This window comes from Tursiops truncatus, chromosome 10 (assembly GCF_011762595.2).
Source record: "Tursiops truncatus isolate mTurTru1 chromosome 10, mTurTru1.mat.Y, whole genome shotgun sequence".
In the NCBI taxonomy this organism is placed as follows: Eukaryota; Metazoa; Chordata; class Mammalia; order Artiodactyla; family Delphinidae; genus Tursiops; species Tursiops truncatus.
The window spans coordinates 56,047,174-56,070,866 of NC_047043.1; the positions used below are offsets into that span (position 1 = coordinate 56,047,174).

Sequence of the window (23,693 nt, forward strand, 5' to 3'; positions counted from 1 at the left end):
GATTTAATGGGATAAGTGGTGGGTTCTTTTTTAACTGTTTGTTTAAAACATCTCAAAATAAAAATATTTTTGAGCATGGGCTCTGCCATTTTATGATTTTATAGAAATCCTGGCTCTGCCATTTATGTGATGTTTCTTAGAGCGAGCCACTCCATCTCTCAAGGCTTCAGGTTCTCACCTGCAAAAATCGGGAGCAACACAGATGGCTCTTAGTAAAGGAGTGGTTAAACAGGTCTGACACATCCATGATAGAGAACTGGGCAGCAGTTAAAAAGAATGGGAGGGCTTCCCTGGTGGTGCAGTGGTTGAGAGTCCGCCTGCCGATGCAGGGGACACGGGTTCGTGCCCCAGTCCGGGAAGATCCCACATGCCTAGGAGCCGGTGGGCCCGTGAGCCGTGGCCGCTGAGCCTGCGCATCCGGAGCCTGTGCTCCGCAACGGGAGAGGCCACAACAGTGAGAGGCCCGTGTACCGCAAAAAAAAAAAAAAAAAAGAATGGGAATGTTCTCCATGTATTGACACATGATCCCCAAGGCCTGCAGTTTATAGGAAATTATAAGCTCCATTTCCTTTCATTCCTCCTTGCCTAAAAATAACAAGTGATGCCAGAAGCTGTAGCCTTATAAGTTTAATGAAGAAGTGGGAGCCTGTGAATGGAAGATGCCGAGTCATCCATTCCACTTTTTTAGGTTGGTGAGTAAATAGGTTTACATACCAACTACCCCACCTTTTATGTTAATGCTAACCCAGCTAAGAAGAGCAAAGAGGTTTTGTGTCAGCAGGTTCTAGTCAGGAGCCAGAAACCATATTAGTTAATTTAACAAAAAACTTGTAAAGAATTGTTCACTAGATCTGTCTAAGTAACTGTAAAGGCAAAAAGAGAAGGCTAGGGTATCATGGAGGAAGTAACTGTGAGAAGGAGCTACCACCCAGGACTGGAGGAGCTGTGATAGAATCTGGCCTCATTTTGGATGTTTGACCACTGACAGCTTTCAAGCCCTGTCCCCATTTTGCCTCGCATCTGGGCAAGCTGATAAGAAATCCCAAGCATACCCTCTCAGCTCTGAAGGGGAAGTTTATGCAAATCCTGGCCTTTTTTTGTTGCACTGGAATCCTCACCCCTAACCACAATAAAAACCAGAGCCACTCACCCCTCCTTTATCAAGGCAAACCACCTGGCTTTGGTACCTGTCCTGCTGTCTCCACAGAGCCTCATTATACGAATAATAAACTTTTTCATAACCTCTTGATGTGTGTGTGGTCATTATAGTTTCAACATCTGAACCAGTTTGGGGTGGTGGTATCACATTGATCCCGCCTCCACAGGGCAAGATACAAAGCGGAAACAAGGAGAAACGGTTAGAATCGTTAAAAGGTTAGACATTGGAAGAGAGCCCCTGTGGAACTGAGCTCAGATCTATGAGCAGGAGAGCACTGCTGGGCTGGTGCTAGTGTCTGAGCTCGGGGGAAGGGCCCCATGTAGGCAAAACCTGTAAGCTGGACTCTGCTGCTACCAGAAGGAATTGCCACTGCTGGGGTGAAGAAGCACTGGGAACAGGAAGCAATGCCCACAAAACCCAGGAAGGAACAAGCCCCCTCTTCCTCCTTGTATTAGGATTCTCCAGAGAATCAATCAATAGAAAAAATATATAGGAAGAGAGAAAGAGAGAACAAGGAATTGGCTCATGATTATAGAGGCTGGCAAGTCCAAAATCTGCAGTGGGCCAGCAGGTTGGAGACCCAGGAGAGCCCATGTTCCAGTTCCACCCAAAGGCTTTTTGCTGTAGAACCTTTAAGAGCTGATGTTGCAGGTGAAGTCAGAAGGCAAGTCTGCTGGAGAATTCTTTCTTGCCTGGGTTGGCCAGTCTTTCTGTTCTATTCTGGCTGATTAGAAGAGGCCTGCCCTCATTATGGAGAGTAATCTATTTCACTCACAGTCCACCAGTTTAAATGTTAATCTCATCCAAAAAACAACCTCACAGGAATACCCAGAGTAACATCTGACCAAATGTCAGTGGCTCAGACAAGTTGACACACAAAATTAATCATTACACTTCAACACTGCAGCTTTCCTCTTGCATTCCTTAAATGCAGAACCTAATGGAACCAGTGAGCAAAGCAGAGATGTGGATTGCAGAATTCAACCCCGTCATCACAAAACATCTATAGGAGGGCAGCTTTGAAGCAGAGAGACAATAAGCTAAATAAATGGTGCAGCGTTCCTGAATTATTTTTAAAATTCCTAGGATATTTGACTTAAAAAAATTTGAGACCAATAATATTTGTTGAGGAAATCATGTGGTGACTGGTGACTTAAAGGTATAAATTATGTCATAAGCAGTTGATTTTACCCACTGACCTTGTAATAACTAGCTGTTCACTGTGACCTTACTCCTCTTGCTGTAATGAACTCAAAGCCGCAAGAAGAGTCTCTCAAAATTAAGAACACAGTTAAAGGTATTCCACTTTATAAACATTATTTTACAACAAATTTCAATAAATTAATAAATTTAATAAAGCAAATTTGTGACTTTAACAAAACATAGCAGAATCCCAATTTACCTCAAATGGAGCAGTGACTTGGATAAACCCCCAGCAGAGCACAGAGGAAACCAGACAGCGAAGTCCTATAGCCCTGAATTTGAAAAGAATCTTCCAATTAAAAAGACAAGGATGCCTCCATTTAAATCCATGGTTGAGCTGTCTTTGTTGCCCAAATGACCTGGGAGCACATCAGTTCGTGCCTTTCACAATTAAATCTGTATAAGTTAGGTAAGGCAAGGAGAATGTATGCATCTAGTTCTACTGGTTAAGATTCATAGGCTATTAATGTGGTTTCAACAGATGGGTTACTATTTGTGTGAATCAAAGAATCTGATAAATATACTGGGTAGAGGTAGAAAAAAAATTGTCTAAGTATGGATGTTTTCCCTCTGCAACTTTAGGTTTGAATGAGAGTAGAAAACAGACTGCCTGCCCTCAGATACATCATTGTGGTTTACTTAAAATGGCTGTGGAAGATTCTCCCTTGGTGAGAAAGAGTCCAAGGAGTCATTATGTACATAAACCAATACTAAATATTGAAGTCAGCAACCCAAGAGAAGTATACTTTTAGACTAGTGCAAACATTTCCACATACTAGTTGTACACATGAATCTTATTCATATAGAAATATAAAGTTGTTGGGAAAATCCACAAGTTTTGCTTCTTTTTGGGCCATTTACAATTAAAATAATTATGTACATTTAAGGTTCTATCATCAGATCCACAACTGAGAAGCTCATTCTACCAAGGTGCAGTCTAATGTGAACATAAGCAGAAACTTTTATATGTTAAAAAAGAGAAACAAGTAGCAGTTATACATAAGAAGAAAGTCTGGTTGGAGTCCTAAGAGCAAGCATGGTGGCTACAATGTCATCAGAAGGAGCTATGTTAGGTAAGTAGAAAGTCTTACTACTATGATTTTAATTGTATGAGGTGGATTGAAGAAGGTTCCAATTGGTAAGCCTTGGCCACTAGTACTAGAGTAATCCAATGTCCAATAACAAGTGGTGTTTTCCTGTCCTCAAATGTGTCATTCACACGCTATGAAGCTTCAACTGTAGGATGACTTTTAACTTACCATTGGTCACATTAGTTGGAGCTGGCAATCATTCATTCATGGGAATCATTTTTTTTTTTTTGGCCACATGTGGCTTGTGGGATCTTAGTTCCCTGACCAGGGATCGAACCTGGGCCCTCGGCAATGAAAGTGCAGAGTCCTAACCACTGGACCACCAGGGAATTCCTGGGAATCTTTTTTTTTTAAATTGAGGCAACATTGGTTTATAACACTATATAAGGTTCATGTGTACAACACTATAATTCTGTACATACTGCATTGTGCTCACCACCAAAAGTCTAGTTTCTATCCATCACCATACAGTTGACCCCCTTTACCCTTTTTGCCCTTCTCCCCAGCCCCCTTACCCTCTGATAACCTCCAACCTGTTCTTTGTGTCTATGTGTTTATTTTTGTTTGGTTTGGTTTTATTTTTGTTTTTTTATATTCCACATATGAGTGAAGTCGTACAGTAGTTTATTTTTCTCCATCTGACTTATTTCCCTTCGTATAATACCCTTAAGGTCCATTCATGGTGTTGCAAATGGCAAGATTTCATCTTTTTATGGCTGAGTAGTATTCCATTGTATATATATACATCTTTATTCTTCTGTTGATGGGCACGTAGGTTGTTTTCATATTGTAAATACTGTTGCAATGAACATAGGGTGCATATATCTTTTCATATTCATGTTTTCATATTCTTTGGATAAATACTCAGAATAGCTGGGTCATATGGTAGTTCTATTAATGTACTGAGGAATCTCCGTATTGTTTTCCATAGTAGCTACACCAACTTAACTTTCCCATCAACAGTGTATGAGGGTTCCTTCTCCACATTCTCTCCAACACTTGCTTTTTCTTTTCTTTTTTATAATTGCCATTCTAATGGGCATGAGGTGATAGCTCATTGTGTTTGATTTGCATTTCCCTGATAGTGATATTGAACATCTTTTCATGTGCCTGTTGGCCATCTGTATGTCTTTGGAAAAATGTCTATTCAGATCCTCTGCCCATTTTTCTTTTTTCTTTTGGCTACCCTGTGCAGCTTATGGGATCTCAGTTCCCTGACCAGGGATGAACCCGGGCCATGGCAGTGAAAGCACCGAATCCTAACTACTAGACCACCAGGGAGTTCCCCTACCCATTTTTCAATAGGGTTTTCTTTTCTTTTTTTTGGGGGGGGGGGGTTATTGTTGAGTTGTATGATTTCCTTACATATTGATATTTTGGATATTAACCCCTTACTGGGTATATGATTTGCACATATCTTCTCCTATTCGGTAGGTTGTCTTTTTGTTTACTGTGCAGAAGCTTTTTAGTTTGATATAGTCATATTTGTTTATTTTTGCTTTTTTTTTTTTCCCTTTCCTGAGAAGACATCCGAAAAGATACTAAGGCCAATGTCAAAGAGCATGCTGCCTATGGTTTTGTGGTTTCAGGTCTTACATTCAAATATGTAATCCTTTTTGAGTTAATTTTTGTGTATAGCGTAAGATAGTAGTCTGGTCTCATTATTTTGCATGTGGCTGTCCAGTTTTCCCAATACCATTTATTGAAAAGACTTTCCCTTTTCCATTATATGTTCTTGGCTCCTTTGTCATAAATTGGTTGTCCATATATGTGTGGGTTTATTTCTGGGCTCTCAATTCTGTTCCATTGATCTGTGTGTCTGTTTTTCTGCCAATACCATGCTGTTTTGACTACTAGCTTTGTAGTATAATTTGACATCAGGGAGTGTGAAACCTCCATCTTTGTTCTTTTGGCTCAGGATTGCTTTGGCTAGCTAGGATATTTTGTGGTTTCATACAAATTTTAGGATTTTTTGTTCTATTTCTGTGAAAAACATCATTGGGATTTTGATAGGGATTGAATTGAATCTGTAGACTGCTTTAGGTAATATGAACATTTTAACAATGTTAATTCTTCCAATCCATGAGCATGGAATATCTTCCCATTTCTTTGTGTCTTCTTCAATTTCTTTCAACAGTATCTTATAGTTTTCAGTGTATAGGTCTTTTTACTCCTTGGTTAAATTTATTCTTAGGTGTTTTATTCTTTTTGTTGTGGTTGTAAATGGGATTGTTTTCTTAATGTCTCTTTCTGCTAGTTCACTGTTAGTGTAAAGAAATGCAACAGATTTTTGTATGTTGATTTTGTACCCTGCAACTTTACTATATTTATTTATTATTTTTAATAGTTTTTTTGTGTGGAGTCTTTAGGATTTTCTATATATAAAATCATGTTAGGCTTCCCTGGTGGTGCAGCGGTTAAGAATCTGCCTGCCAGGGCTTCCCTGGTGGCGCAGTGGTTGAGAGTCCGCCTGCCGATGTAGGGGACATGGGTTCGTGCCCCAGTCCGGGAAGATCCCACATGCTGCGGAGCGGCTGGGCCTGTGAGCCATGGCCACTGAGCCTGTGCATCCGGAGCCTGTGCTCCGCCATGGGAGAGGCCACAACAGTGAGAGGCCCGCATATGGCCAAAAAAAAAAAAAAGAATCCGCCTGCCAATGCAGGGGACACGGGTTTGAGCCCTGGCCCGGGAAGATCCCACATGCTGCGGAGCAACTAAGCCCGTGCACCACAACTACTGAGCCTGTGCTCTAGAGCCCGTGATCCACAACTACTGAAGCCCGTGCGCCTAGAGCCCGTGCCCTGCAACAAGAGAAGCCACTGCAATGAGAAACCCGCACACCAAATCGAAGAGTAGCCCCTGCTCACTGCAACTAGAGAAAGCCCGCACCCAGCAACAAAGACCCAACTCAGCCATAAATAAATAAATAAATAAATAAATAAATAAATAAATAAATAAATAAATAAAATTAAAAAATCATGTCATCCACAAATAATAAAAGTTTATTTCTTTTTTTTGCCACACTGCATGGCTTGTGGGATCTTAGCTCCCTGACTAGGGATTGAACCTGGGGCCATGGCAGTGAAAGTGCCGAGTCCTAACCACTGGACTGCCAGGGAACGCCCAAAAGTTTACTTCTTCCTTTCCAATTTGGGTGCCTTTTATTTCTTTTTCTTGCCTAATCGCTCTGGCTAGGACTTCCAATGCCAATGTTGAATAAGAGTGGTGAGAGTGGGCCCTTGTCTTGTTCCTGATCTTAGCGGGATAACTTTCAGTTTTTCACCATTGAGTATGATGTTAGCTGTGGGTTCATCATATATGGCCTTTATTATGTTAAGGTATTTCCTTCTGTACACATTTTATTGAGAATTTTTTTTATCATAAATGGATGTTGAATCTTGTTAAATGCTTTTTCTGTGTCTATTGAGTTGATCATATGATTTTTATCCTTCATTTTATTAATGTGATATATCATGGTGATCAATTTGCAGATGTTGAACCATCTTGCACCTCTGGAATAAAATCCCTCTTGATCATGGTGTATGATCTTTTTAATGTATTGTTGTATTTGGTTTGCTAATATTTTGCTGAGGATTTTTTCCATCTGTATTCATCAGAGATTTTGCCCTGTAATGTTTTTTCATGTGTGTTGTCCTTAGCTGGTTCTGGTATCAGGGTACTGTTGGACTCATAAAGTGAGTTAGGAAGTGTTCCCTTCTCTTCAATTTTTTCAGAGAGTTGGGGAAGGATAGGTATTAAGTCCTTTCTTATTTTTTTTCTCATTAAGAGCTTTAATTCCAATAAAATTTCTTTCTGTTTAACAATTATTTATATAAATTTACAATATTTTTTGTTTTGATTGATTATAATAAGTGCAATTATAATTCAATCCAGGAGAAAAATTCCTCCTCCCCACCCCCACTGGATACTTTTTTTTAAGTCCTTTTTAAAAAATGTTTGGTAGAATTCACGAGTGAAGGCATCTGGTCCTGGACTTTTGTTTTTTGGGAGCTTTTTGATTACTGTTTAAAATCTCCTTGCTAGTGATCAGTCTATTCAGATTTTCTATTTTTTCATGATTCAGTCTTAGAAAGTTATAATATTTAAGAATTTATCCATTTCTTCTAGGTTGTCCAATTTGTTGGTGTATAGCTGTTCAAACTAGTCTCATAATCCCTTGTATTTCTGTGGTATCTGTTGTACTTCTCCTCCTTTGTTTCTGACTTACTGAACCTTTTCTTTTTTGTGAGTCTAGTTAAATGTTAATTTTGTTTATCTTTTCAAAGAACCAGCTCTTAGTGTCATTGATCTTTTCATTCTCTTTTTAACTCTATTTCATTTATTTCCACCCTGATTTTTATCATTTCCTTCCTTCTACTGACTTTGGGCTTCATTTATTCTTCTTTTTCTAGTTCCTTTAGGTGTAAGGTTAGATTGAGATTTTTCTCGTTTCTTGAGGTAGGCCTGTATTGCTATAAACTTCCCTGTTAGTGCTGCTTTTGCTGCATCCCATAGATTTTGGTATGTCATATTTTTATTTTTATTTGTCTTGCCATTTTTTAAAAACATAAATTTATTTATTTATTTTTGGCTATGTCAAGTCTTCATTGCTGCATGTGGGCTTTCTCTAGTTGCAGCAAGTGGGGGCTAGTCTTCGTTGTGGTGCACAGGCTTCTCATTGTAGTGGCTTCTCTTGTTGCACAGCACCGTCTCTAGGCATGCGGGCTTCAGTAGTTGTGGCACTCAGGCTCAGTAGTTGTGGCTCGTGGGCTCTAGAGCACAGGCTCAGTACTTGTGGTGCACGGGCTTCATTGCTTTGTGGCATGTGGGACCTTCCTGGACCAGGGCTCGAACCCATGTACCCTGCATTGGCAGGCAGATTCTTAACCACTGCACCACCAGGGAAGTCCCTGTCTTGGCATTTTTTGATTTATCCTTTGATTTCTTTGTTGACCCAACAGGTGTTCAGTGGCATGTTATTTAGTCTCCACATATTTTGATTTTTCCAGCTTTCTTCTTGTAGTTGATTTCTAGTTTCATACTGTTGTGGTCAGAAAAGATGCTTGATATGATTTTAATTTTCTTAAGTTTATTGAGATTTGTGTTCTAACACATGGTCTATCCTTGAGAATGTTCCACATGCACTTGAGAAGAAAGTGTATCCTGCAGCTTTTGGATGGAATGTTATATATATATATATATATATATAGATATATATATATATAGAGATATATATATATATATTTATATATATACATGTACATGTATATATATACGTGTGTGTGTGTATATATGTGTGTGTCTACTAAGTCAATCTGGTGCGATGTTTCACTTAAGGCCAGTTGGATGATCTATCCATTGATGTAAGTTGGGTGTTTAAGTCCCTTACACTTATTGTGTTGATGTCAATTTCTCCCTTTAGGTCTGTTAATAATTGTTTCATATTTTTTGGTGCTTCCAGGTTAGGTGCCTATATATTAATAAGTGTTATGTCTTCTTGATGAATTATCCCTTTTGTCATTATATATTGTCTTTGTCTCTTGTTAATCTTTTGTGGCTTGAAGTCTGTTTTGTCTGAGTATGTCTGAACTCTTCCTTTTGGCTGCCGTTTGCTCAGAGTATCATCTTCCATCCCTTCACATTGAGCCTACATTTGTCTTTACTTTATTTATTATATTTATTTATTTGGCTGTGCCGGGTCTTAGTTGCAGCAGGCGGAATATTTTAGTTGTGACATGCGACCTCTTAGTTGTAGCATGCGAACACTTAGTTGCAGCATGTGAACTTAGTTACGGCATGTGGGATCTAGTTCCCTGACCAGGGATCAAATCTAGGCCCTCTGCACTGGGAACGTGGAGCCTTAGCCACTGGACCAGCAGGGAAGTCCCTACCTTGTCTTTAGATCTGAGTTTTGGGAGGCACCATATAATCGCATCTTGTTTTTTAATCCATCTAGCCACTCTGTCTTTTGATTGGTGAATTTAATTCACTTACATTTAGGGTAATTATGAAGACTTATGACTGCCATTTTTTTTTACATCTTTATTGGAGTATAATTGCTTTACAATGGTGTGTTAGTTTCTGCTTTATAACAAAGTGAATCACTTATACATATACATATGTTCCCATATCTCTTCCCTCTTACGTCTCCCTCCCTCCCACCCTCCCTATCCCACCCCTCCAGGCGGTCACAAAGCACCGAGCTGATCTCCCTGTGCTATGTGGCTGCTTCCCACTAGCTATCTACCTTACGTTTGGTAGTGTATATATGTCCATGCCTCTCTCTCGCTCTGTCACAGCTTACCCTTCTGCCTCTCCATATCCTCAAGTCCATTCTCTAGTAGGTTTTTGTCTTTATTCCTGTCTTACCCCTAGGTTCTTCATGACATTTATTTTTCTTAAATTCCACATATATGTGTTAGCATACGGTATTTGTCTTTCTCTTTCTGACTTACTTCACTCTGTATGACAGACTCTAGGTCTATCCACCTCATTACAAATAGCTCAATTTCATTTCTTTTTATGGCAGAGTAATATTCCATTGTATATATGTGCCACATCTTCTTTATCCATTCATCCAACGATGGACACTTAGGTTGTTTCCATCTGTGGGCTATTGTAAATAGAGCTGCAATGAACATTTTGGTACATGACTCTTTTTGAATTATGGTTTTCTCAGGGTATATGCCCAGTAGTGGGATTGCTGGGTCATATGGTAGTTCTATTTGTAGTTTTTTAAGGAACCTCCATACTGTTCTCCACAGTGGCTGTATCAATTTACATTCCCACCAACAGTGCAAGAGGGTTCCCTTTTCTCCACACCCTCTCCAACATTTATTGTTTCTAGATTTTTTGATGATGGCCATTCTGACTGGTGTGAGATGATATCTCATTGTAGTTTTGATTTGCATTTCTCTAATGATTAATGAAGTTCAGCATTCTTTCATGTGTTTGTTGGCAGTCTGTATATCTTCTTTGGAGAAATGTCTATTTAGGTCTTCTGCCCATTTTTGGATTGGGTTGTTTGTTTTTTTGTTATTGAGCTGCATGAGCTGCTTATAAATTTTGGAGATTAATGCTTTGTCAGTTGCTTCATTTGCAAATATTTTCTCCCATTCTGAGGGTTGTCTTTTGGTCTTGTTTGTGGTTTCCTTTGCTGTGCAAAAGCTTTGAAATTTCATTAGGTCCCATTTGTTTTTGTTTTTATTTCCATTTCTCTAGGAGGTGGGTCAGAAAAGATCTTGCTGTGATTTATGTCATAGAGTGTTCTGCCTATCTTTTCCTCTAAGAGTTTGACAGTGTCTGGTCTTACATTTAGGTCTTTAATCCATTTTGAGCTTATTTTTGTGTATGGTGTTAGGGAGTGAGCTAATCTCATACTTTTACATGTACCTGTCCAGTTTTCCCAGCACCACTTATTGAAGAGGCTGTCCTTTCTCCACTGTACATTCCTGCCTCCTTTATCAAAGATAAGGCGACCATATGTGCGTGGGTTTATCTCTGGGCTTTCTATCCTGTTCCATTGATCTATCTTTCTGTTTTTGTGCCAGTACCATACTGTCTTGATTACCGTAGGTTTGTAGTATAGTCTGAAGTCAGGGAGCCTGATTCCTCCAGCTCCGTTTTTCGTTCTCAAGATTGCTTTGGTTATTCGGGGTCTTTTGTGTTTCCATACAAATTGTGAATTTTTTTGTTCTAGTTCTGTGAAAAATACCAGTGGTAGTTTGATAGGGATTGCACTGAATCTGTAGATTGCTTTGGGTAGTAGAGTCATTTTCACAATGTTGATTCTTCCGATCCAAGAACATGGTATATCTCTCCACCTATCTGTATCATCTTTAATTTCTTTCATTAGTGTCTTATAATTTTCTGCCTACAGGTCTTTTGTCTCCTTAGGTAGGTTTATTCCTAGATATTTTATTCTTTTTGTTGCAGTGGTAAATGGGAGTGTTTTCTTGATTTCACTTTCAGATTTTTCATCATTAGTGTATAGGAATGCCAGAGATTTCTGTGCATTAATTTTGTATCCTGCTACTTTACCAAATTCATTGATTAGCTCTAGTAGTTTTCTGGTAGTATCTTTAGGATTCTCTATGTATAGTATCATGTCATCTGCAAACAGTGACAGCTTTACTTCTTCTTTTCCAATTTGGATTCCTTTTATTTCCTTTTCTTCTCTGATTGCTGTGGCTAAAACTTCCAAAACTATGTTGAATAAGAGTGGTGAGAGTGGGCAACCTTGTCTTGTTCCTGATCTTAGTGGAAATGCTTTCAGTTTTTCACCATTGAGGACGATGTTGGCTGTGGGTTTGTCATATATGGCCTTTATTATGTTGAGGAAAGTTCCCCCTATGCCTACTTTCTGCAGGGTTTTTATCATAAATGGGTGATGAATTTTGTTGAAAGCTTTCTCTGCATCAATTGAGATGATCATATGGTTTTTTTCCTTCAATTTGTTAATATGGTGTATCACATTAATTGTTTTGCGTATACTGAAGAATCCTTGCATTCCTGGAATAAACCATACTTGATCATGGTGTGTGATCCGTTTAATGTGCTTCTGTTGGATTCTGTTTGCTAGTATTTTGTTGAGGATTTTTGCATCTATGTTCATCAGTGATATTGGCCTGTAGTTTTCTTTCTTTGTGACATCCTTGTCTGGTTTTGGTATCAGGGTGATGGTGGCCTTGTGGAATGAGTTTGGGAGTGTTCCTCCCTCTGCTCTATTTTGGAAGAGTTTGAGAGGGATAGGTGTTAGCTCTTCTCTAAATGTTTGATAGAATTCTCCTTTGAAGCCATCTGGTCCTGGGCTTTTGTTTGTTGGAAGCTTTTAAATCACAGTTTCAATTTCAGTGCTTGTGATTGGTCTGTTCATATTTTCTATTTCTTCCTGATTCAGTCTTGGCAGGTTGTACATTTCTAAGAATTTGTCCATTTCTTCCAGGTTGTCCATTTTATTGGCATAGAGTTGCTTGTAGTAATCTCTCATGATCTTTTGTATTTCTGCAGTGTCAGTTGTTACTTCTCCTTTTTCATTTCTAATTCTATTGATTTGAGTCTTCTCCCTTTTTTTCTTGATGAGTCTGGCTAATGGTTTATCAATTTTGTTTATCTTCTCAAAGAACCAGCTTTTAGTTTTCTTGATCTTTGCTATCGTTTCCTTCATTTCTTTTTCATTTATTTCTGATCTAATTTTTATAATTTCTTTCCTTCTGCTAACTTTGGGGGTGTTTTTGTTCTTCTTTCTCTAATTGCTTTATGTGCAAGGTTAGGTTGTTTATTCGAGATGTTTCCTGTTTCTTAAGGTAGGATTGTATTGCTATAAACTTCCCTCTTAGAACTGCTTTTGCTGCATCCCATAGATTTTGGGTCGTCGTGTCTCCATTGTCATTTGTTTCTAGGTATTTTTTGATTTCCTCTTTGATTTCTTCAGTGATCACTTCGTTATTAAGTAGTGTATTTTTTAGCCTCCATGTGTTTTTTTGTTTGTTTGTTTGTTTGTTTTATTTGTGATATGCGGGCCTCTCACTGTTGTGGCCTCTCCTGTTGCAGAGCACAGGCTCTGGACGCGCAGGCTCAGTGGCCATGGCTCACGGGCCTAGCCGCTCCGTGGCATGTGGGATCTTCCCAGACTGGGGCATGAACCCGTGTCCCCTGCATCGGCAGGCATACTCTCAACCACTGCGCCACCAGGGAAGCCTGATGTGTTTGTATTTTTTACAGATCTTTTCCTGTAATTGATATCTAGTCTCATAGTGTTGTGGTCGGAAAAGATACTTGAAACAATTTCAGTTTTCTTAAATTTACCAAGGGTTGACTTGTGACCCAAGATATGATCTATCCTGGAGAATATTCCATGAGCACTTGAGAAAAATGTGTATTCTGTTGTTTTTGGATGGAATGTCCTATAAATATCAATTAAGTCCATCTTGTTTCATGTATCATTGAAAGATTGTGTTTCCTTATTTATTTTCATTTTGGATGATCTGTCCATGGGTGAAAGTGGGGTGTTACACTCCCCTACTATGGTTGTGTTACTGTCAATTTCCCCTTTTATGGCTGTTAGTACTTGCCTTATGTATTGAGGTGCTCCTATGTTGGGTGCATAAATATTTACAATTGTTATATCTTCTTCTTGGATGGATCCCTTGGTCATAATGTAGTGTCCTTCTTTGTCTCTTCTAATAGTCTTTATTTTAAAGTCTATTTTGTCTGACATGAGAATTGCTACTCCAGCTTTCTTTTGGTTTCCATTTGCATGAAATATCTTTTTCCATCCCTTTACTTTCAGTCTGTATGTGTCTCTAGGTCTGAAGTGTGTCTCTTGTAGACAGCAAGTATATGGGTCTTGTTTTTGTATCCATTCAGCCAATCTGTGTCTTTTGGTGAGAGCATTTAGTCCATTTACATTTAAGGTAATTATCAATATGTATGTTCCTATTCCCATTTTCTTAATAGTTTTGGGTTCGTTATTGTAGGTCTTTTCTTTCTCTTGTGTTTCTTGCCTAGAGAAGTTCCTTCAGCAGTTGCTGTAAAGCTGGTATGGTGGTGCTGAACTCTCTCAGCTTTTGCTTGTCTGTAAAGGTTTTAATTTCTCCATCAAATCTGAATGAGATCCTTGCTGGGTAGAGTAATCTTGGTTGCAGGTTTTTCTCCTTCATCACTTTAAATATGTCCTGCCAGTCCCTTCTGGCTTGCAGAGTTTCTGCTGAAAGATCAGCTGTTAACCTTATAGGGATTCCCCTGTGTGTTATTTTTCCCTTGCTTGCTTTTAATATGTTTTCTTTGTATTTAATATTTGACAGTTTGATTAATATGTGTCTTGGCATATTTCTCCTTGGATTTATCCTGTATGGGACTCTCTGTGCTTCCTGGACTTGATTAACTATTTCCTTTCCTATATTAGGGAAGTTTTCAACTATAATCTCTTAAAATATTTTCTCAGTCCCTTTCTTTTTCTCTTCTTCTTCTGGAACCCCTATAATTCGAATGTTGGTGCGTTTAATGTTGTCCCAGAGGTCTCTGCGACTGTCCTCAGTTCTTTTCATTCTTTTTCTTTATTCTGCTCTGTAGTAGTTATTTCCACTATTTTATCTTCCAGGTCACTTATCCGTTCTTCTGCCTCAGTTATTCTGCTATCGATCCCATCTAGAGTATTTTTAATTTCATTTATTGTGTTATTCATTGTTGTTTGTTTCATCTTTAGTTCTTCTAGGTCCTTGTTAAATGTTTCTTGCATTTTGTCCATTCTATTTCCAAGATTTTGGATCATCTTTACTATCATTATTCTGAATTCTTTTTCAGGTAGACTGCCTATTTCCTCTTCATTTGTTAGGTCTGGTGGGTTTTTATCTTGGTCCTTCATCTGCTGTGTGTTTTTCTGTCTTCTCATGTTGCTTATCTTACTGTGTTTGGGGTCTCCTTTTTGCAGGCTGCAGGTTCGTAGTTTCTATTGCTTTTGGTGTCTGTCCCCAGTGGCTAATGTTGGTTCAGTTGGTTGTGTAGGCTTCCTGGTGGAGGGGACTAGTGCCTGTGTTCTGGTAGATGAGGCTGGATCTTGTTTTTCTGGTGGGCAAGTCCACGTCTGGTGGTGAGTTTTCGGGTGTCTGTGGGCTTATTATGATTTTAGGCAGCCTCTCTGCTAATGGGTGGGGTTGTGTTCCTGTCTTGCTAGTTGTTTGGCATAGGATGTCCAGCACTGTAGCGTGCTGGTCGTTGAGTGAAGCTGGGTGCTGGTGTTGAGATGGAGATCTCTGGGAGATTTTCGCCATTTGATATTATGTTGATCTGGGAGGTCTCTTGTGGACCAGTGTCCTGAAGTTGGCTCTCCCACCTCAGAGGCACAGCACTGACTCCTGACTGCAGCATCAAAAGCCTTTCATCCACACGGCTCAGAATAAAAGTGAGAAAAAGCAGAAAGAAAGAATTAGTAGAAGTAGAAAGAAAGAAAGGAGGGAGGAAGGAAGGAAGGAAGGAGGGAAGGAAGGAAAAAAGGAAAGCAAGAAGATAAAGTAAAATAAAATATAATGAAGTTATTAAAATAAAAAAATAATTATTAAGAAAAAAAACCGGATGAATAGAACCCGAGGACAAATGGTGGAAGCAAAGCTATACAGATATAATCTCACACAGAAGCATACACATACACACTCACAAAAAGAGGAAAAGGGGAAAAAATCATAAATCTTGCTCTCAAAGTCCACCTCCTGAATTTGGGATGATTCGTTGTCTAAAGGAGGGAAGGAAGGAAAGAAAGAAAGAAGATAAAGTAAAATAAAATAAAGTTATTAAAATAAAAATAATTATTAATAAAAAAATAAAAAAAAAACAACAAAAAAAAGGAAGGATAGTACCCTAGGACAAATGATGGAAGCAAAGCTATACAGACAAAATCTCACACAGAAGCATACACATACACACTCACAAAAAGAGGAAAAGGGGAAAAAATCATAAATCTTGCTCTGAAAGGCCACCTCCTCAATTTGGGATGATTCGCTGTCTATTCATGTATTCCACAGATAAATGGTACATCAAGTTGATTGTGGAGCTTTAATCCGCTGCTTCTGAGGCTGCTGGGAGAGATTTCCCTTTCTCTTCTTTGTTCTCACAGCTCCCAGGGGCTCAGCTTTGGATTTGGCCCCGCCTCTGCGTGGCCCCTCCTGCGCCGGAGGGCGTCTGTTCTTCGCTCAGACAGGACGGGGTTAAAGGAGCCGGAGCCGCTGATTCGGGGGCTCTGGCTCACTCAGGCCTGGGGGGAGGGAGGGGCACGGAGTGCGGGGCGGGCCTGCGGCGGCAGAGGCCAGCATGACGTTGCACCAGCCTGAGGCGCGCCGTGCGTTCTCCTGGGTGAGTTGGCCCTGGCAGTGGCGGGCTGCACAGGCTCCCCGTAAGGTGAGTGTGGATAGTAACCTGTGCTCACACACAGGCTTCTTGGTGGCGGCAGCAGCAGCCTTAGCGTCTCATGCCCGCCTCTGGGCTCCGCGCTTTTAGCCGCAGCTCGCGCCCGTCTCTGGAGCTCCTTTAAGCAGCGCTCTCCTCGCGCACCAGGAAACAAAGAGGGAAGAAAAAGTCTCTTGCCTCCAAGGCAGGTCCAGACTTTTCCGCGGACTCCCTCCCGGCTAGTCGTGGTGCACTAACCCCCTGCAGGCTGTGTTCACGCCGCCAACCCCAGTCCTCTCCCCGTGCTCCTACCGACCCGAGCCTCAGCTCCCAACCCCGCCCGCCCCAGCGGGTGAGCAGACAAGCCTCTTGGGCTGGCGAGTGCCGGTCGGCCCTGATCCTCTGTGCGGGAATCTCTCTGCTTTGCCCTCCACACCCCTGTTGTTGAGTTCTCCTCCGCGGCTCGGAAGCTTCCCCCTGCACCACCCGCAGTCTCTGCCCGTGAAGGGGCTTCCTAGTGTGTGGGAACCTTTCCTCCTTAACAGCTCCCTCCCACTGGTGCAGGTCCCGTCCCTATCCTTTTGTCTCTGTTTATTCTTTTTTCTTTTGCCCTACCCAGGTACGTGGGGGGTTTCTTGCCTTTTGGGAGGTCTGAGGTCTTCTGCCAGCATTCAGTAGGTGTTCTGTAGGAGTTGTTCCACGTGTAGATGTATTTCTGGTGTATCTGTGGGGAGGAAGGTGATCTCCGCGTCTTATTCTTCCGCCATCTTCCTGGAAGCCCCCCTTTTCTGAATAACTAGGCTTTAAAATGCTTAGGCCCTGGATTCTACCTCAGCAAGTTTCTGCCTAAAATGGAATGGATTTAGGCCCTAACCGGCTCCTGAATAACTAGGCTTTAAATGCTTGGGCCCTGAATTGTACCTCTGCCACTTTCTGACTAAAACTGAAGTGGATTTAGACCCTACCTCGCTTCTGAATAACTAGGCTTTAAGATGCTTAGGCCCTGGTTTCTACGTCAGCCAGTTTCTGCCTAAAACCCTATGACTGCCGTTTTATCTTTTGTTTTCTGGTTGCTTTATGTTTCCATTGTTCTTTTCCCTTGTGTTTCTGTCTGCCATTTTAGTTTGATGGTTTTTCTATGATGTTTTTCTCAGTTTTTTTCTCATGTTTCATGTCTCTGCTCTAGATTTTTGTTTTGTGGTTATCATGTGGTTTGTCTAAAATGTCTCATAGATAAAATAGTCCTTTTTCTGCTGATAGCATCTTATCTTCATTTGCCTCTACAGGTTCCATCCTTTTCCTCTTACTCTTTTATGTTTCTGTTGTAATAAATTATTCCTTTTTATGATGTGACCTCTTTACCAAATTGAAGTATCTGTGGTTATTTTAAATGTTTTTCCCCCATTTAATGTTTATGCTATAATTAAGTGCTCAACAACCTATTCTGATATAGAGTTGGAATTTTCTGATTCTATTTGTCCGTTTATCACCTTTCTCAACATTTTGTGTACTTTTGCCTTTTTGTTTCAGGTAGAAGAGCTCCTTTCAACATTTTTTTGGTAAGACTGGTCTAGCGGTGATGAACTCCTTCAGCTTTTGTTCATCTGGGAAAGCCTTTATTTATTCTTCATTTCTGAAGGATAACTTTGCTAGCTAGAGTATTCTTGGCTGACAGTTTTTAATCTTTCAATATTTTGAGTATGTCATTCTCCTCTCTTCTGGCCTGTAGAGTTTCCTCTCAGAAATCTGCTGATAGCCTAATGGAGGTACCTTTGTAGATTACTGTCATTTTTTTTCCCCCTGCTGTCTTTGAAATCCTTTCTTTGTCATTGACTTTTGACAGTTTTAATATAGTGTGTCTTGGAGCAGGTCTTTTTATGTTAAGATAATTGGTGGTTCTCTTAGTGTTGTGGACTTGTATAGCCAGTTCCTTTCCCACGTTTGGGAAGTTCTCAGCTATTATTTATTTAAATAAACTCTGCTCCCTTCTCCCTCTTCTCCTTCTGGAATACTCATTATTTTAATGTTGCATTTTCTAATGGAGTTGGATAGTTTTTGTAGAGTTTCTTCATTTAGAAAAAAATCTTAGTTCTCTCTCCTCTTCTACCTGAATCATTTCTAGATTCTGTTTTCAACTTGCTAATTCTCTCTTTCATTTGGTCTACTCTATTTCCAATGCTTTGTAATGTATTTTGTCTCATGTATTGAGTTGTGCAGCTCCAGAATTTCTACCTGGTTCTTTTTTAGCGTTTCAGTCTCTTTGGTAAAGTATTCCTTAGGTTCATTAATTTTATTCCTGAGCTCATTGAACTGCCTTTCTGAGTTTTCTTGTAGCTCATTGAATTTCTTCATGACAGATATTTTGAATTCTCTGTCAGTTAGATCACAGTCTTCCATGACTTTAAGTTTGGTTTCTGGAGAACTGTTATTTTCTTTTTGTGATACCGTGTTACTGTGACTTTTCATGGCGCTCGATGAGTTTTCCCTCTGCCAGTGCATTTGAAGTAGTGAACACCTTTCTTATTTAGGTAAAGCTTTGTTTAATTTGATTCTAACAGTTCAACAGATTGGTAATTAAAGGCATTTATTTTATTTGTCAGTAGGTTTCCCTATAGCACAAGTTTTTGGTTTCATTTACCTGAGCTGCCTCTGGCTACATTTGGAAATTGGCACTTTCCACCCTCTGCTGCCTGTGCCAGAGGTGTTGCTGGTGCCCTTGTTGTTGCTGCTTGTGCCTCTGGGTTTGCTGGTACCTTGCTGCTGCCGGTGTCACGGCTGTCACTGGTGTCATTATGGGGGCACGAGGATGGCGGGCACCTCTGCTGCTCCCTAGGATCACCTAGGGCATGGGCACCACTGTTGCAGTGGGGGGAGGGGGAAAATGGAGGGGGAAGGCAGGATCTCCAGCACCTACACCACATTTGGGGTTGCTGGGCTTTTGAGCTCTGCTGCTACAGGTGGGGTGGGGTGCAGAGTCACGTGGGTAGAGGGTTTGGGCCCTGCCACTGCTGCTGTTCACTTCCTTGTGGCCATGGGCACGACTGCAGTCAGGAGGCGGGTTCATGTGCGCTGCCTCCACTGCTGCTACTAGGTCCTCTGGGCTGTGGGACTCAATCACTTCAGCAGGGGAGCCAGGATCGTAGGTACCGGTTTCACTCTTTCCCTGGTTCTGCCTCCTTTATGTGTTCCAGTCCACCCACCTTCAGAGGTGCAGATGTACAGATCTTTCCGGGGTCCTGGTGTGTTGGTCAGGGGAAACTTTGTTGAGTTATAGTTGTTTTAGATGGAAGGGGAGAGACAAAGAGAGTGTCTCATGCCACCATGATGCTGACATCACTCGGCAATCTTTTCAAAATCATTTTAAATATAAAAGTAACGCAGATGGTCTGGTCTCATATTGGCTGAACACTGATAAGAGACATACCTGATTCATATTTTTGGGCACTGAACAAATTCAGTAATTAAAACTTGCTTTCTTATGTGGTGGTGGTGGTCTGAGTCAAGTTGAGAACAGATTCCTTTCCTATCCTCTTTGTTTTTTAACAAAGTTGGGAAGAATGTGAGAACTATCAGTGAGTTTATAATTTAGTTTGGATTATTTGACTGAGTTCCTATTTTAAGTTTGATAAAAATTAACTGCAAAGCAGAATTAAATCCAAATAGTTTTGAACAGGGAATTAATTTTTACAATGGGAAGAGGCCTTAAGATTGTAAATGACTTGACTTAGAGAACTACAGTTGACCCTTGAACAACACAGGGGTTAGGGGCACAGACCCTTTGTGCAGTCAAAAATCCAAGTATAATTTATAGGTCCTCTGTATTGCAGTTCTGCGTCTGCAGTTTCAGCCAGCCATGGATCGTGTACTACTATAGTATTTACTATTGAAAAAAAAATCCTTGTGTAAGTGGACCTGCACAGTTCAAACCTGTGTTGTTCAGTGGTCAACTCTACTTCTAGTTTTGGAGGGCCTACTCAAAGGAAAATCATGAGGCTTAAAAGCTCTGGGTAATATTCAACTCTGGAAGTACAGTGTAAGTAACAATATTTAAAAAAGATTTCTATTATGAAATGTAGTAGTATATGAAATTAAAAATGTACAACCCAGTGAAGTTTCATAAGATAAGCTCCCCTGGAATCACGAGCCAGACTCGGAACTAGAACTTTGTGGGAAACTCAGAAGTCCCCTCCTGCCATTATCGATCAATTCCTCTTCCTTCCCTTTCCTACAAAGCAAACCATATTCTGATGTATTGTAACAATTTCCTTGCATTTCTATCTTTTTACCACCTAAACACACTCCCCTAAACATTATAGTTTTGCTGTTCTTTGTTTTGTGTGTGTTTTTACTTTAAACAGATGGGACCGTATGTATTCCTTTGTGTCTGCTTCCTTTTCATCCAAACTTATGTTTGTGGGATTCATTTCTGTTGTGTACCCCTGGCTGGTTCATTTTTGCATGAAAATGTAGGCAGCGCAAGTGGTCACAGAAGATCTCAGCAGGTGAGCTTTTCAAAGTCCTGACATGAAGACTGGAAAGTAAAGTTCCATAGGAAAGGAATAGATACTCTTTTTTTTTCCCCCCGGTACGCGGGCCTCTCACTGTTGGGGCCTCTCCCGTTGCGGAGCACAGGCTCCGGACGCGCAGGCTCAGCGGCCATGGCTCACGGGCCTAGCCGCTCCACAGCATGTGGGATCCTCCCGGGGCACGAACCCGTGTCCCCTGCATTGGCTGGCGGACTCTCAACCACTGCGCCATCAGGGAAGCCCAGGAATAGATACTCTTGATCTCTCACCACCCTAAAATTTCCTGGAAGCTAAGCCTTAGTTGTTTTTATCTTTCCAGCTGAGATGAAAGGAAGTTTTGGATGTGGAAATTTTGCTGAAGAAAGGAAGTCGAACAGACAACCCGGTGGAATCTTAGGAGCTATTCTCAGGACCCATATCTGTGGGGTCTGGTGGGGATATAAGGGTAAATGCCCAAGGAGGGAGAGTGGGGTTCAGGAGTTCAGGGAAGATGTTCTGGATCCTGAGCTTAGACGGGCCAGACCTGGGGAAAGAAGGTTGCAAAGTCAAGAATCATCAGCTTAGGGAATTCCCTGGTGGTCTAGTGGTTAGGTCTCAGGGTTTCCACTGCCGTGGGCCCGGATTCAATCCCTGGTCAGGGAACTAAGATCCCACAAGCCTTGCAGCGTGGCCAAAAAAAAAGCAAAGAATCATCAGCTCATTTTCCTCGTCACCATAGCAAATGTAGCACTCAGGTCCTGTGCTGGCTCCATGGGTGTGCAGTTGCACAGGGCCCCGTGCTTAGAAGAGCTTCACACTTGCTTTAGTGCTCTGCTGTCACTCTTTAGAAATTCAGAATAATTTTGAACATTTTGCACTTGACCTGGCAAATTATGTATCTGGTCCTGATCAGATCACAAGGCAGCCCCAAATTAACACTTCAGAGGCCAGCACTGCCCACTGAGAGTGGCTTTTGTGAGCTGAGAATTATCTGAGACTTGAGGCAGCCCCTTTGGAAAACATTTTGGTGGTTCCCCAAAATGTTAAACGTAGAGTTACCATATGACCCAGAAAATCTCATGTAAAATGGTCTCTTGTGGCCCCTTTAAATACACAGAACATAACTATGAATATACAGAACAAAGAATGGAGTTTTGGAAGACAATGGTCACCCTAGGCAAGTTTATTTCCCATACTGACATGTTATGTGTCTAACCAACATGTTTAGAGTAGTTGCTCCTTCTACACGGCAGGTCTCATCGCCGTAATATCATCAGTATAATGGACCAGTGTGGTATCCTGTGGGTGGAAAGGTGATCCAAGTACCTGTAAACTAGATGGTGACTAGGGTTTTTGAGTTGATACAGCGCTGAAGTAGCGTGAAGGTGTATCCAGCTGAAAACAAACTAACTGCTTTTAATGGTCTTTACTAATAGGTATAGAGAAAAGATTTTGCCAGATTAGTAACTGCAAATAAGGTGCCAAACGTGTTAATTTGCTGAGCAGCAAAGCTCCATGTGGAAACAGCAGTTGCTCTTGGAGTCACTGCGTGATTAAGATCATCCGCTGTCCGTCTCCAGGATCCATCTGTTCCGCACAGGTCACGTAGGCGAGTTGAATGGGGATGTGGTTTCAAGTCTTTGATGGTGATGCTAATCTAGGCAATCTCTCCAGGGATGCAGTATTGCTTCGGTTTACTACTTTTGTGGGTAGAGACCGTTCTAGTGGCTTCCACTCGGGATTCTGCCGGTTGCTGAGGATGTCTGTTCCAAATATGTATTCCAGACTGTGAAAATAATCACAGGATGCGTTCACAGTAGGATGTGCCTACTGTGAGATGGATCTGAGCCAAAACTCCATTGATCACTTGAACTCTGTATGCTCATATGCCGACCAGGGGACCACAGTGCCATTCTGAGTCTCCCGTAATTAGTGTCAGTTCAGAACCAGACTCTGGCAATCCCAGAAAAGTCTGATTATATGCCCTTCCCAATGCACAGTCACTCTGATAAATGTTCTCGGGTGCCTTTGGGGAAGAGGAGGATTAAAAGTATAAATATTTCTCATTGGTAGCAGGGTTCTGCTTCAAAGGGACCTGGCTACTCTTCAGTCAAGCAGTTCTAGGTCTGTGAACTAGCTGAAGTCTGGAAACTGAGTGATGGATTGTAACTCTGTTTTTGTGATTCAAGTCAGACTTCTATTTACTAGACCTGGAGCTTTTCCACTTACTTAGATCAAGTAAAACTTTAGTAGGCTGCTCCATCCATTTCAGTTCTAAGGATACCATGAGCAACGAGCTAACATCAAAGGCCTCTGTGGGGGCTTCCCTGGTGGCGCAGTGGTTGAGAGTCCGCCTGCCGATGCAAGGGACGTGGGTTTGTGCCCCGGTCTGGGAGGATCCCATATGCCGCGGAGCGGCTGGGCCCATGAGTCAGGGCCGGTGAGCCTGCGTGTCCGGAGCCTGTGCTCTGCAATGGGAGAGGCCACAACAGCAAAAAAACAAAAAACAAACAAAAAAACCAAAAAACAAACAAAAAAGGCCTCTGTGGGTCAGACTCTGCAGTTTACTCCTTTGACTCTGTTGTTTAGTACAGTAACCACACCCGCCTTGTCTTTGGTGAGTGTTACCACATGGCTGCTGTCTCCTCAGGATTCCATCAGCCCCATTGCATTTAGGTAGTGATTCCCATAGTCTATAGACTTCCTTGTTTTTTTCTATGTAGATAATCTGAGCGACTATACTAATGGCAGTTTTGTTTCTTCCTTTCCAATCTTTATACTTCTATTTCTTTGACACATGTTAATGAACTGGCAAGTTTTACAATGTTGAATCCTCATCTGATTCCTGATTTTAAA

The 23,693-nt window shown here is 41.1% G+C and overlaps 1 non-coding gene across 1 annotated transcript; it reads right to left on the reverse strand.

Annotated features, from left to right (window-relative positions):
- Positions 1-3,709: 3,709 nt before the first annotated feature.
- TRNAE-UUC (transfer RNA glutamic acid (anticodon UUC)) lies at positions 3,710-3,782 on the reverse strand. The gene has a single exon. It is a non-coding gene; the product is annotated as a tRNA-Glu (tRNA).
- Positions 3,783-23,693: the final 19,911 nt, after the last annotated feature.